Here is a 15,354-nt window from a genome sequence, read left to right as displayed (position 1 = left end):
CATCAATATTAACTCTACATGCTTGAATAGTTAATTATTATTGTTATTATAACAATAAACTCACCAATGGGATTACTGTGTTCGGTTTCACATTTCATCACTGACCAGGACACTTCCCGACCGCCCAGGACTGTGCGCTGTTGTACCGCTACCTCTTGATACATCTCCATCAATATTAACTCTACATGCTTGAATAGTTAATTATTATTGTTATTATAACAATAAACTCACCAATGGGATTACTGTGTTCGGTTTCACATTTCATCACTGACCAGGACACTTCCCGACCGCCCAGGACTGTGCGCTGTTGTACCGCTACCTCTTGATACATCTCCATCAATATTAACTCTACATGCTTGAATAGTTAATTATTATTGTTATTATAACAATAAACTCACCAATGGGATTACTGTGTTCGGTTTCACATTTCATCACTGACCAGGACACTTCCCGACCGCCCAGGACTGTGCGCTGTTGTACCGCTACCTCTTGATACATCTCCATCAATATTAACTCTACATGCTTGAATAGTTAATTATTATTGTTATTATAACAATAAACTCACCAATGGGATTACTGTGTTCGGTTTCACATTTCATCACTGACCAGGACACTTCCCGACCGCCCAGGACTGTGCGCTGTTGTACCGCTACCTCTTGATACATCTCCATCAATATTAACTCTACATGCTTGAATAGTTAATTATTATTGTTATTATAACAATAAACTCACCAATGGGATTACTGTGTTCGGTTTCACATTTCATCACTGACCAGGACACTTCCCGACCGCCCAGGACTGTGCGCTGTTGTACCGCTACCTCTTGATACATCTCCATCAATATTAACTCTACATGCTTGAATAGTTAATTATTATTGTTATTATAACAATAAACTCACCAATGGGATTACTGTGTTCGGTTTCACATTTCATCACTGACCAGGACACTTCCCGACCGCCCAGGACTGTGCGCTGTTGTACCGCTACCTCTTGATACATCTCCATCAATATTAACTCTACATGCTTGAATAGTTAATTATTATTGTTATTATAACAATAAACTCACCAATGGGATTACTGTGTTCGGTTTCACATTTCATCACTGACCAGGACACTTCCCGACCGCCCAGGACTGTGCGCTGTTGTACCGCTACCTCTTGATACATCTCCATCAATATTAACTCTACATGCTTGAATAGTTAATTATTATTGTTATTATAACAATAAACTCACCAATGGGATTACTGTGTTCGGTTTCACATTTCATCACTGACCAGGACACTTCCCGACCGCCCAGGACTGTGCGCTGTTGTACCGCTACCTCTTGATACATCTCCATCAATATTAACTCTACATGCTTGAATAGTTAATTATTATTGTTATTATAACAATAAACTCACCAATGGGATTACTGTGTTCGGTTTCACATTTCATCACTGACCAGGACACTTCCCGACCGCCCATGACTGTGCGCTGTTGTACCGCTACCTCTTGATACATCTCCATCAATATTAACTCTACATGCTTGAATAGTTAATTATTATTGTTATTATAACAATAAACTCACCAATGGGATTACTGTGTTCGGTTTCACATTTCATCACTGACCAGGACACTTCCCGACCGCCCAGGACTGTGCGCTGTTGTACCGCTACCTCTTGATACATCTCCATCAATATTAACTCTACATGCTTGAATAGTTAATTATTATTGTTATTATAACAATAAACTCACCAATGGGATTACTGTGTTCGGTTTCACATTTCATCACTGACCAGGACACTTCCCGACCGCCCAGGACTGTGCGCTGTTGTACCGCTACCTCTTGATACATCTCCATCAATATTAACTCTACATGCTTGAATAGTTAATTATTATTGTTATTATAACAATAAACTCACCAATGGGATTACTGTGTTCGGTTTCACATTTCATCACTGACCAGGACACTTCCCGACCGCCCAGGACTGTGCGCTGTTGTACCGCTACCTCTTGATACATCTCCATCAATATTAACTCTACATGCTTGAATAGTTAATTATTATTGTTATTATAACAATAAACTCACCAATGGGATTACTGTGTTCGGTTTCACATTTCATCACTGACCAGGACACTTCCCGACCGCCCAGGACTGTGCGCTGTTGTACCGCTACCTCTTGATACATCTCCATCAATATTAACTCTACATGCTTGAATAGTTAATTATTATTGTTATTATAACAATAAACTCACCAATGGGATTACTGTGTTCGGTTTCACATTTCATCACTGACCAGGACACTTCCCGACCGCCCAGGACTGTGCGCTGTTGTACCGCTACCTCTTGATACATCTCCATCAATATTAACTCTACATGCTTGAATAGTTAATTATTATTGTTATTATAACAATAAACTCACCAATGGGATTATTGTGTTCGGTTTCACATTTCATCACTGACCAGGACACTTCCCGACCGCCCAGGACTGTGCGCTGTTGTACCGCTACCTCTTGATACATCTCCATCAATATTAACTCTACATGCTTGAATAGTTAATTATTATTGTTATTATAACAATAAACTCACCAATGGGATTATTGTGTTCGGTTTCACATTTCATCACTGACCAGGACACTTCCCGACCGCCCAGGACTGTGCGCTGTTGTACCGCTACCTCTTGATACATCTCCATCAATATTAACTCTACATGCTTGAATAGTTAATTATTATTGTTATTATAACAATAAACTCACCAATGGGATTACTGTGTTCGGTTTCACATTTCATCACTGACCAGGACACTTCCCGACCGCCCAGGACTGTGCGCTGTTGTACCGCTACCTCTTGATACATCTCCATCAATATTAACTCTACATGCTTGAATAGTTAATTATTATTGTTATTATAACAATAAACTCACCAATGGGATTACTGTGTTCGGTTTCACATTTCATCACTGACCAGGACACTTCCCGACCGCCCAGGACTGTGCGCTGTTGTACCGCTACCTCTTGATACATCTCCATCAATATTAACTCTACATGCTTGAATAGTTAATTATTATTGTTATTATAACAATAAACTCACCAATGGGATTACTGTGTTCGGTTTCACATTTCATCACTGACCAGGACACTTCCCGACCGCCCAGGACTGTGCGCTGTTGTACCGCTACCTCTTGATACATCTCCATCAATATTAACTCTACATGCTTGAATAGTTAATTATTATTGTTATTATAACAATAAACTCACCAATGGGATTACTGTGTTCGGTTTCACATTTCATCACTGACCAGGACACTTCCCGACCGCCCAGGACTGTGCGCTGTTGTACCGCTACCTCTTGATACATCTCCATCAATATTAACTCTACATGCTTGAATAGTTAATTATTATTGTTATTATAACAATAAACTCACCAATGGGATTACTGTGTTCGGTTTCACATTTCATCACTGACCAGGACACTTCCCGACCGCCCAGGACTGTGCGCTGTTGTACCGCTACCTCTTGATACATCTCCATCAATATTAACTCTACATGCTTGAATAGTTAATTATTATTGTTATTATAACAATAAACTCACCAATGGGATTACTGTGTTCGGTTTCACATTTCATCACTGACCAGGACACTTCCCGACCGCCCAGGACTGTGCGCTGTTGTACCGCTACCTCTTGATACATCTCCATCAATATTAACTCTACATGCTTGAATAGTTAATTATTATTGTTATTATAACAATAAACTCACCAATGGGATTACTGTGTTCGGTTTCACATTTCATCACTGACCAGGACACTTCCCGACCGCCCAGGACTGTGCGCTGTTGTACCGCTACCTCTTGATACATCTCCATCAATATTAACTCTACATGCTTGAATAGTTAATTATTATTGTTATTATAACAATAAACTCACCAATGGGATTACTGTGTTCGGTTTCACATTTCATCACTGACCAGGACACTTCCCCACCGCCCAGGACTGTGCGCTGTTGTACCGCTACCTCTTGATACATCTCCATCAATATTAACTCTACATGCTTGAATAGTTAATTATTATTGTTATTATAACAATAAACTCACCAATGGGATTACTGTGTTCGGTTTCACATTTCATCACTGACCAGGACACTTCCCCACCGACCAGGACTGTGCGCTGTTGTACCGCTACCTCTTGATACATCTCCATCAATATTAACTCTACATGCTTGAATAGTTAATTATTATTGTTATTATAACAATAAACTCACCAATGGGATTATTGTGTTCGGTTTCACATTTCATCACTGACCAGGACACTTCCCGACCGCCCAGGACTGTGCGCTGTTGTACCGCTACCTCTTGATACATCTCCATCAATATTAACTCTACATGCTTGAATAGTTAATTATTATTGTTATTATAACAATAAACTCACCAATGGGATTACTGTGTTCGGTTTCACATTTCATCACTGACCAGGACACTTCCCGACCGCCCAGGACTGTGCGCTGTTGTACCGCTACCTCTTGATACATCTCCATCAATATTAACTCTACATGCTTGAATAGTTAATTATTATTGTTATTATAACAATAAACTCACCAATGGGATTATTGTGTTCGGTTTCACATTTCATCACTGACCAGGACACTTCCCGACCGCCCAGGACTGTGCGCTGTTGTACCGCTACCTCTTGATACATCTCCATCAATATTAACTCTACATGCTTGAATAGTTAATTATTATTGTTATTATAACAATAAACTCACCAATGGGATTACTGTGTTCGGTTTCACATTTCATCACTGACCAGGACACTTCCCGACCGCCCAGGACTGTGCGCTGTTGTACCGCTACCTCTTGATACATCTCCATCAATATTAACTCTACATGCTTGAATAGTTAATTATTATTGTTATTATAACAATAAACTCACCAATGGGATTACTGTGTTCGGTTTCACATTTCATCACTGACCAGGACACTTCCCGACCGCCCAGGACTGTGCGCTGTTGTACCGCTACCTCTTGATACATCTCCATCAATATTAACTCTACATGCTTGAATAGTTAATTATTATTGTTATTATAACAATAAACTCACCAATGGGATTATTGTGTTCGGTTTCACATTTCATCACTGACCAGGACACTTCCCGACCGCCCAGGACTGTGCGCTGTTGTACCGCTACCTCTTGATACATCTCCATCAATATTAACTCTACATGCTTGAATAGTTAATTATTATTGTTATTATAACAATAAACTCACCAATGGGATTACTGTGTTCGGTTTCACATTTCATCACTGACCAGGACACTTCCCGACCGCCCAGGACTGTGCGCTGTTGTACCGCTACCTCTTGATACATCTCCATCAATATTAACTCTACATGCTTGAATAGTTAATTATTATTGTTATTATAACAATAAACTCACCAATGGGATTACTGTGTTCGGTTTCACATTTCATCACTGACCAGGACACTTCCCCACCGCCCAGGACTGTGCGCTGTTGTACCGCTACCTCTTGATACATCTCCATCAATATTAACTCTACATGCTTGAATAGTTAATTATTATTGTTATTATAACAATAAACTCACCAATGGGATTACTGTGTTCGGTTTCACATTTCATCACTGACCAGGACACTTCCCGACCGCCCAGGACTGTGCGCTGTTGTACCGCTACCTCTTGATACATCTCCATCAATATTAACTCTACATGCTTGAATAGTTAATTATTATTGTTATTATAACAATAAACTCACCAATGGGATTACTGTGTTCGGTTTCACATTTCATCACTGACCAGGACACTTCCCGACCGCCCAGGACTGTGCGCTGTTGTACCGCTACCTCTTGATACATCTCCATCAATATTAACTCTACATGCTTGAATAGTTAATTATTATTGTTATTATAACAATAAACTCACCAATGGGATTACTGTGTTCGGTTTCACATTTCATCACTGACCAGGACACTTCCCGACCGCCCAGGACTGTGCGCTGTTGTACCGCTACCTCTTGATACATCTCCATCAATATTAACTCTACATGCTTGAATAGTTAATTATTATTGTTATTATAACAATAAACTCACCAATGGGATTACTGTGTTCGGTTTCACATTTCATCACTGACCAGGACACTTCCCGACCGCCCAGGACTGTGCGCTGTTGTACCGCTACCTCTTGATACATCTCCATCAATATTAACTCTACATGCTTGAATAGTTAATTATTATTGTTATTATAACAATAAACTCACCAATGGGATTATTGTGTTCGGTTTCACATTTCATCACTGACCAGGACACTTCCCGACCGCCCAGGACTGTGCGCTGTTGTACCGCTACCTCTTGATACATCTCCATCAATATTAACTCTACATGCTTGAATAGTTAATTATTATTGTTATTATAACAATAAACTCACCAATGGGATTACTGTGTTCGGTTTCACATTTCATCACTGACCAGGACACTTCCCGACCGCCCAGGACTGTGCGCTGTTGTACCGCTACCTCTTGATACATCTCCATCAATATTAACTCTACATGCTTGAATAGTTAATTATTATTGTTATTATAACAATAAACTCACCAATGGGATTACTGTGTTCGGTTTCACATTTCATCACTGACCAGGACACTTCCCGACCGCCCAGGACTGTGCGCTGTTGTACCGCTACCTCTTGATACATCTCCATCAATATTAACTCTACATGCTTGAATAGTTAATTATTATTGTTATTATAACAATAAACTCACCAATGGGATTACTGTGTTCGGTTTCACATTTCATCACTGACCAGGACACTTCCCGACCGCCCAGGACTGTGCGCTGTTGTACCGCTACCTCTTGATACATCTCCATCAATATTAACTCTACATGCTTGAATAGTTAATTATTATTGTTATTATAACAATAAACTCACCAATGGGATTATTGTGTTCGGTTTCACATTTCATCACTGACCAGGACACTTCCCGACCGCCCAGGACTGTGCGCTGTTGTACCGCTACCTCTTGATACATCTCCATCAATATTAACTCTACATGCTTGAATAGTTAATTATTATTGTTATTATAACAATAAACTCACCAATGGGATTACTGTGTTCGGTTTCACATTTCATCACTGACCAGGACACTTCCCGACCGCCCAGGACTGTGCGCTGTTGTACCGCTACCTCTTGATACATCTCCATCAATATTAACTCTACATGCTTGAATAGTTAATTATTATTGTTATTATAACAATAAACTCACCAATGGGATTACTGTGTTCGGTTTCACATTTCATCACTGACCAGGACACTTCCCGACCGCCCAGGACTGTGCGCTGTTGTACCGCTACCTCTTGATACATCTCCATCAATATTAACTCTACATGCTTGAATAGTTAATTATTATTGTTATTATAACAATAAACTCACCAATGGGATTATTGTGTTCGGTTTCACATTTCATCACTGACCAGGACACTTCCCGACCGCCCAGGACTGTGCGCTGTTGTACCGCTACCTCTTGATACATCTCCATCAATATTAACTCTACATGCTTGAATAGTTAATTATTATTGTTATTATAACAATAAACTCACCAATGGGATTACTGTGTTCGGTTTCACATTTCATCACTGACCAGGACACTTCCCGACCGCCCAGGACTGTGCGCTGTTGTACCGCTACCTCTTGATACATCTCCATCAATATTAACTCTACATGCTTGAATAGTTAATTATTATTGTTATTATAACAATAAACTCACCAATGGGATTACTGTGTTCGGTTTCACATTTCATCACTGACCAGGACACTTCCCGACCGCCCAGGACTGTGCGCTGTTGTACCGCTACCTCTTGATACATCTCCATCAATATTAACTCTACATGCTTGAATAGTTAATTATTATTGTTATTATAACAATAAACTCACCAATGGGATTACTGTGTTCGGTTTCACATTTCATCACTGACCAGGACACTTCCCGACCGCCCAGGACTGTGTGCTGTTGTACCGCTACCTCTTGATACATCTCCATCAATATTAACTCTACATGCTTGAATAGTTAATTATTATTGTTATTATAACAATAAACTCACCAATGGGATTACTGTGTTCGGTTTCACATTTCATCACTGACCAGGACACTTCCCGACCGCCCAGGACTGTGCGCTGTTGTACCGCTACCTCTTGATACATCTCCATCAATATTAACTCTACATGCTTGAATAGTTAATTATTATTGTTATTATAACAATAAACTCACCAATGGGATTACTGTGTTCGGTTTCACATTTCATCACTGACCAGGACACTTCCCGACCGCCCAGGACTGTGCGCTGTTGTACCGCTACCTCTTGATACATCTCCATCAATATTAACTCTACATGCTTGAATAGTTAATTATTATTGTTATTATAACAATAAACTCACCAATGGGATTACTGTGTTCGGTTTCACATTTCATCACTGACCAGGACACTTCCCGACCGCCCAGGACTGTGCGCTGTTGTACCGCTACCTCTTGATACATCTCCATCAATATTAACTCTACATGCTTGAATAGTTAATTATTATTGTTATTATAACAATAAACTCACCAATGGGATTACTGTGTTCGGTTTCACATTTCATCACTGACCAGGACACTTCCCGACCGCCCAGGACTGTGCGCTGTTGTACCGCTACCTCTTGATACATCTCCATCAATATTAACTCTACATGCTTGAATAGTTAATTATTATTGTTATTATAACAATAAACTCACCAATGGGATTACTGTGTTCGGTTTCACATTTCATCACTGACCAGGACACTTCCCGACCGCCCAGGACTGTGCGCTGTTGTACCGCTACCTCTTGATACATCTCCATCAATATTAACTCTACATGCTTGAATAGTTAATTATTATTGTTATTATAACAATAAACTCACCAATGGGATTACTGTGTTCGGTTTCACATTTCATCACTGACCAGGACACTTCCCGACCGCCCAGGACTGTGCGCTGTTGTACCGCTACCTCTTGATACATCTCCATCAATATTAACTCTACATGCTTGAATAGTTAATTATTATTGTTATTATAACAATAAACTCACCAATGGGATTACTGTGTTCGGTTTCACATTTCATCACTGACCAGGACACTTCCCGACCGCCCAGGACTGTGCGCTGTTGTACCGCTACCTCTTGATACATCTCCATCAATATTAACTCTACATGCTTGAATAGTTAATTATTATTGTTATTATAACAATAAACTCACCGATGGGATTACTGTGTTCGGTTTCACATTTCATCACTGACCAGGACACTTCCCGACCGCCCAGGACTGTGCGCTGTTGTACCGCTACCTCTTGATACATCTCCATCAATATTAACTCTACATGCTTGAATAGTTAATTATTATTGTTATTATAACAATAAACTCACCAATGGGATTACTGTGTTCGGTTTCACATTTCATCACTGACCAGGACACTTCCCGACCGCCCAGGACTGTGCGCTGTTGTACCGCTACCTCTTGATACATCTCCATCAATATTAACTCTACATGCTTGAATAGTTAATTATTATTGTTATTATAACAATAAACTCACCAATGGGATTATTGTGTTCGGTTTCACATTTCATCACTGACCAGGACACTTCCCGACCGCCCAGCACTGTGCGCTGTTGTACCGCTACCTCTTGATACATCTCCATCAATATTAACTCTACATGCTTGAATAGTTAATTATTATTGTTATTATAACAATAAACTCACCAATGGGATTACTGTGTTCGGTTTCACATTTCATCACTGACCAGGACACTTCCCGACCGCCCAGGACTGTGCGCTGTTGTACCGCTACCTCTTGATACATCTCCATCAATATTAACTCTACATGCTTGAATAGTTAATTATTATTGTTATTATAACAATAAACTCACCAATGGGATTACTGTGTTCGGTTTCACATTTCATCACTGACCAGGACACTTCCCCACCGCCCAGGACTGTGCGCTGTTGTACCGCTACCTCTTGATACATCTCCATCAATATTAACTCTACATGCTTGAATAGTTAATTATTATTGTTATTATAACAATAAACTCACCAATGGGATTACTGTGTTCGGTTTCACATTTCATCACTGACCAGGACACTTCCCGACCGCCCAGGACTGTGCGCTGTTGTACCGCTACCTCTTGATACATCTCCATCAATATTAACTCTACATGCTTGAATAGTTAATTATTATTGTTATTATAACAATAAACTCACCAATGGGATTACTGTGTTCGGTTTCACATTTCATCACTGACCAGGACACTTCCCGACCGCCCAGGACTGTGCGCTGTTGTACCGCTACCTCTTGATACATCTCCATCAATATTAACTCTACATGCTTGAATAGTTAATTATTATTGTTATTATAACAATAAACTCACCAATGGGATTACTGTGTTCGGTTTCACATTTCATCACTGACCAGGACACTTCCCCACCGCCCAGGACTGTGCGCTGTTGTACCGCTACCTCTTGATACATCTCCATCAATATTAACTCTACATGCTTGAATAGTTAATTATTATTGTTATTATAACAATAAACTCACCAATGGGATTACTGTGTTCGGTTTCACATTTCATCACTGACCAGGACACTTCCCGACCGCCCAGGACTGTGCGCTGTTGTACCGCTACCTCTTGATACATCTCCATCAATATTAACTCTACATGCTTGAATAGTTAATTATTATTGTTATTATAACAATAAACTCACCAATGGGATTACTGTGTTCGGTTTCACATTTCATCACTGACCAGGACACTTCCCGACCGCCCAGGACTGTGCGCTGTTGTACCGCTACCTCTTGATACATCTCCATCAATATTAACTCTACATGCTTGAATAGTTAATTATTATTGTTATTATAACAATAAACTCACCAATGGGATTACTGTGTTCGGTTTCACATTTCATCACTGACCAGGACACTTCCCGACCGCCCAGGACTGTGCGCTGTTGTACCGCTACCTCTTGATACATCTCCATCAATATTAACTCTACATGCTTGAATAGTTAATTATTATTGTTATTATAACAATAAACTCACCAATGGGATTACTGTGTTCGGTTTCACATTTCATCACTGACCAGGACACTTCCCCACCGCCCAGGACTGTGCGCTGTTGTACCGCTACCTCTTGATACATCTCCATCAATATTAACTCTACATGCTTGAATAGTTAATTATTATTGTTATTATAACAATAAACTCACCAATGGGATTACTGTGTTCGGTTTCACATTTCATCACTGACCAGGACACTTCCCGACCGCCCAGGACTGTGCGCTGTTGTACCGCTACCTCTTGATACATCTCCATCAATATTAACTCTACATGCTTGAATAGTTAATTATTATTGTTATTATAACAATAAACTCACCAATGGGATTACTGTGTTCGGTTTCACATTTCATCACTGACCAGGACACTTCCCGACCGCCCAGGACTGTGCGCTGTTGTACCGCTACCTCTTGATACATCTCCATCAATATTAACTCTACATGCTTGAATAGTTAATTATTATTGTTATTATAACAATAAACTCTCCAATGGGATTACTGTGTTCGGTTTCACATTTCATCACTGACCAGGACACTTCCCGACCGCCCAGGACTGTGCGCTGTTGTACCGCTACCTCTTGATACATCTCCATCAATATTAACTCTACATGCTTGAATAGTTAATTATTATTGTTATTATAACAATAAACTCACCAATGGGATTACTGTGTTCGGTTTCACATTTCATCACTGACCAGGACACTTCCCGACCGCCCAGGACTGTGCGCTGTTGTACCGCTACCTCTTGATACATCTCCATCAATATTAACTCTACATGCTTGAATAGTTAATTATTATTGTTATTATAACAATAAACTCACCAATGGGATTACTGTGTTCGGTTTCACATTTCATCACTGACCAGGACACTTCCCGACCGCCCAGGACTGTGCGCTGTTGTACCGCTACCTCTTGATACATCTCCATCAATATTAACTCTACATGCTTGAATAGTTAATTATTATTGTTATTATAACAATAAACTCACCAATGGGATTACTGTGTTCGGTTTCACATTTCATCACTGACCAGGACACTTCCCGACCGCCCAGGACTGTGCGCTGTTGTACCGCTACCTCTTGATACATCTCCATCAATATTAACTCTACATGCTTGAATAGTTAATTATTATTGTTATTATAACAATAAACTCACCAATGGGATTACTGTGTTCGGTTTCACATTTCATCACTGACCAGGACACTTCCCCACCGCCCAGGACTGTGCGCTGTTGTACCGCTACCTCTTGATACATCTCCATCAATATTAACTCTACATGCTTGAATAGTTAATTATTATTGTTATTATAACAATAAACTCACCAATGGGATTACTGTGTTCGGTTTCACATTTCATCACTGACCAGGACACTTCCCCACCGCCCAGGACTGTGCGCTGTTGTACCGCTACCTCTTGATACATCTCCATCAATATTAACTCTACATGCTTGAATAGTTAATTATTATTGTTATTATAACAATAAACTCACCAATGGGATTACTGTGTTCGGTTTCACATTTCATCACTGACCAGGACACTTCCCGACCGCCCAGGACTGTGCGCTGTTGTACCGCTACCTCTTGATACATCTCCATCAATATTAACTCTACATGCTTGAATAGTTAATTATTATTGTTATTATAACAATAAACTCACCAATGGGATTACTGTGTTCGGTTTCACATTTCATCACTGACCAGGACACTTCCCCACCGCCCAGGACTGTGCGCTGTTGTACCGCTACCTCTTGATACATCTCCATCAATATTAACTCTACATGCTTGAATAGTTAATTATTATTGTTATTATAACAATAAACTCACCAATGGGATTACTGTGTTCGGTTTCACATTTCATCACTGACCAGGACACTTCCCCACCGCCCAGGACTGTGCGCTGTTGTACCGCTACCTCTTGATACATCTCCATCAATATTAACTCTACATGCTTGAATAGTTAATTATTATTGTTATTATAACAATAAACTCACCAATGGGATTACTGTGTTCGGTTTCACATTTCATCACTGACCAGGACACTTCCCGACCGCCCAGGACTGTGCGCTGTTGTACCGCTACCTCTTGATACATCTCCATCAATATTAACTCTACATGCTTGAATAGTTAATTATTATTGTTATTATGACAATAAACTCACCAATGGGATTACTGTGTTCGGTTTCACATTTCATCACTGACCAGGACACTTCCCGACCGCCCAGGACTGTGCGCTGTTGTACCGCTACCTCTTGATACATCTCCATCAATATTAACTCTACATGCTTGAATAGTTAATTATTATTGTTATTATAACAATAAACTCACCAATGGGATTACTGTGTTCGGTTTCACATTTCATCACTGACCAGGACACTTCCCCACCGCCCAGGACTGTGCGCTGTTGTACCGCTACCTCTTGATACATCTCCATCAATATTAACTCTACATGCTTGAATAGTTAATTATTATTGTTATTATAACAATAAACTCACCAATGGGATTACTGTGTTCGGTTTCACATTTCATCACTGACCAGGACACTTCCCGACCGCCCAGGACTGTGCGCTGTTGTACCGCTACCTCTTGATACATCTCCATCAATATTAACTCTACATGCTTGAATAGTTAATTATTATTGTTATTATAACAATAAACTCACCAATGGGATTACTGTGTTCGGTTTCACATTTCATCACTGACCAGGACACTTCCCGACCGCCCAGGACTGTGCGCTGTTGTACCGCTACCTCTTGATACATCTCCATCAATATTAACTCTACATGCTTGAATAGTTAATTATTATTGTTATTATAACAATAAACTCACCAATGGGATTACTGTGTTCGGTTTCACATTTCATCACTGACCAGGACACTTCCCGACCGCCCAGGACTGTGCGCTGTTGTACCGCTACCTCTTGATACATCTCCATCAATATTAACTCTACATGCTTGAATAGTTAATTATTATTGTTATTATAACAATAAACTCACCAATGGGATTACTGTGTTCGGTTTCACATTTCATCACTGACCAGGACACTTCCCCACCGCCCAGGACTGTGCGCTGTTGTACCGCTACCTCTTGATACATCTCCATCAATATTAACTCTACATGCTTGAATAGTTAATTATTATTGTTATTATAACAATAAACTCACCAATGGGATTACTGTGTTCGGTTTCACATTTCATCACTGACCAGGACACTTCCCGACCGCCCAGGACTGTGCGCTGTTGTACCGCTACCTCTTGATACATCTCCATCAATATTAACTCTACATGCTTGAATAGTTAATTATTATTGTTATTATAACAATAAACTCACCAATGGGATTACTGTGTTCGGTTTCACATTTCATCACTGACCAGGACACTTCCCGACCGCCCAGGACTGTGCGCTGTTGTACCGCTACCTCTTGATACATCTCCATCAATATTAACTCTACATGCTTGAATAGTTAATTATTATTGTTATTATAACAATAAACTCACCAATGGGATTACTGTGTTCGGTTTCACATTTCATCACTGACCAGGACACTTCCCGACCGCCCAGGACTGTGCGCTGTTGTACCGCTACCTCTTGATACATCTCCATCAATATTAACTCTACATGCTTGAATAGTTAATTATTATTGTTATTATAACAATAAACTCACCAATGGGATTACTGTGTTCGGTTTCACATTTCATCACTGACCAGGACACTTCCCGACCGCCCAGGACTGTGCGCTGTTGTACCGCTACCTCTTGATACATCTCCATCAATATTAACTCTACATGCTTGAATAGTTAATTATTATTGTTATTATAACAATAAACTCACCAATGGGATTACTGTGTTCGGTTTCACATTTCATCACTGACCAGGACACTTCCCGACCGCCCAGGACTGTGCGCTGTTGTACCGCTACCTCTTGATACATCTCCATCAATATTAACTCTACATGCTTGAATAGTTAATTATTATTGTTATTATAACAATAAACTCACCAATGGGATTACTGTGTTCGGTTTCACATTTCATCACTGACCAGGACACTTCCCGACCGCCCAGGACTGTGCGCTGTTGTACCGCTACCTCTTGATACATCTCCATCAATATTAACTCTACATGCTTGAATAGTTAATTATTATTGTTATTATAACAATAAACTCACCAATGGGATTACTGTGTTCGGTTTCACATTTCATCACTGACCAGGACACTTCCCGACCGCCCAGGACTGTGCGCTGTTGTACCGCTACCTCTT

Source organism: Schistocerca americana, chromosome 1, assembly GCF_021461395.2.
Source record: "Schistocerca americana isolate TAMUIC-IGC-003095 chromosome 1, iqSchAmer2.1, whole genome shotgun sequence".
In the NCBI taxonomy this organism is placed as follows: domain Eukaryota; kingdom Metazoa; phylum Arthropoda; class Insecta; order Orthoptera; family Acrididae; genus Schistocerca; species Schistocerca americana.
This window is presented reverse-complemented; position numbering follows the sequence as displayed.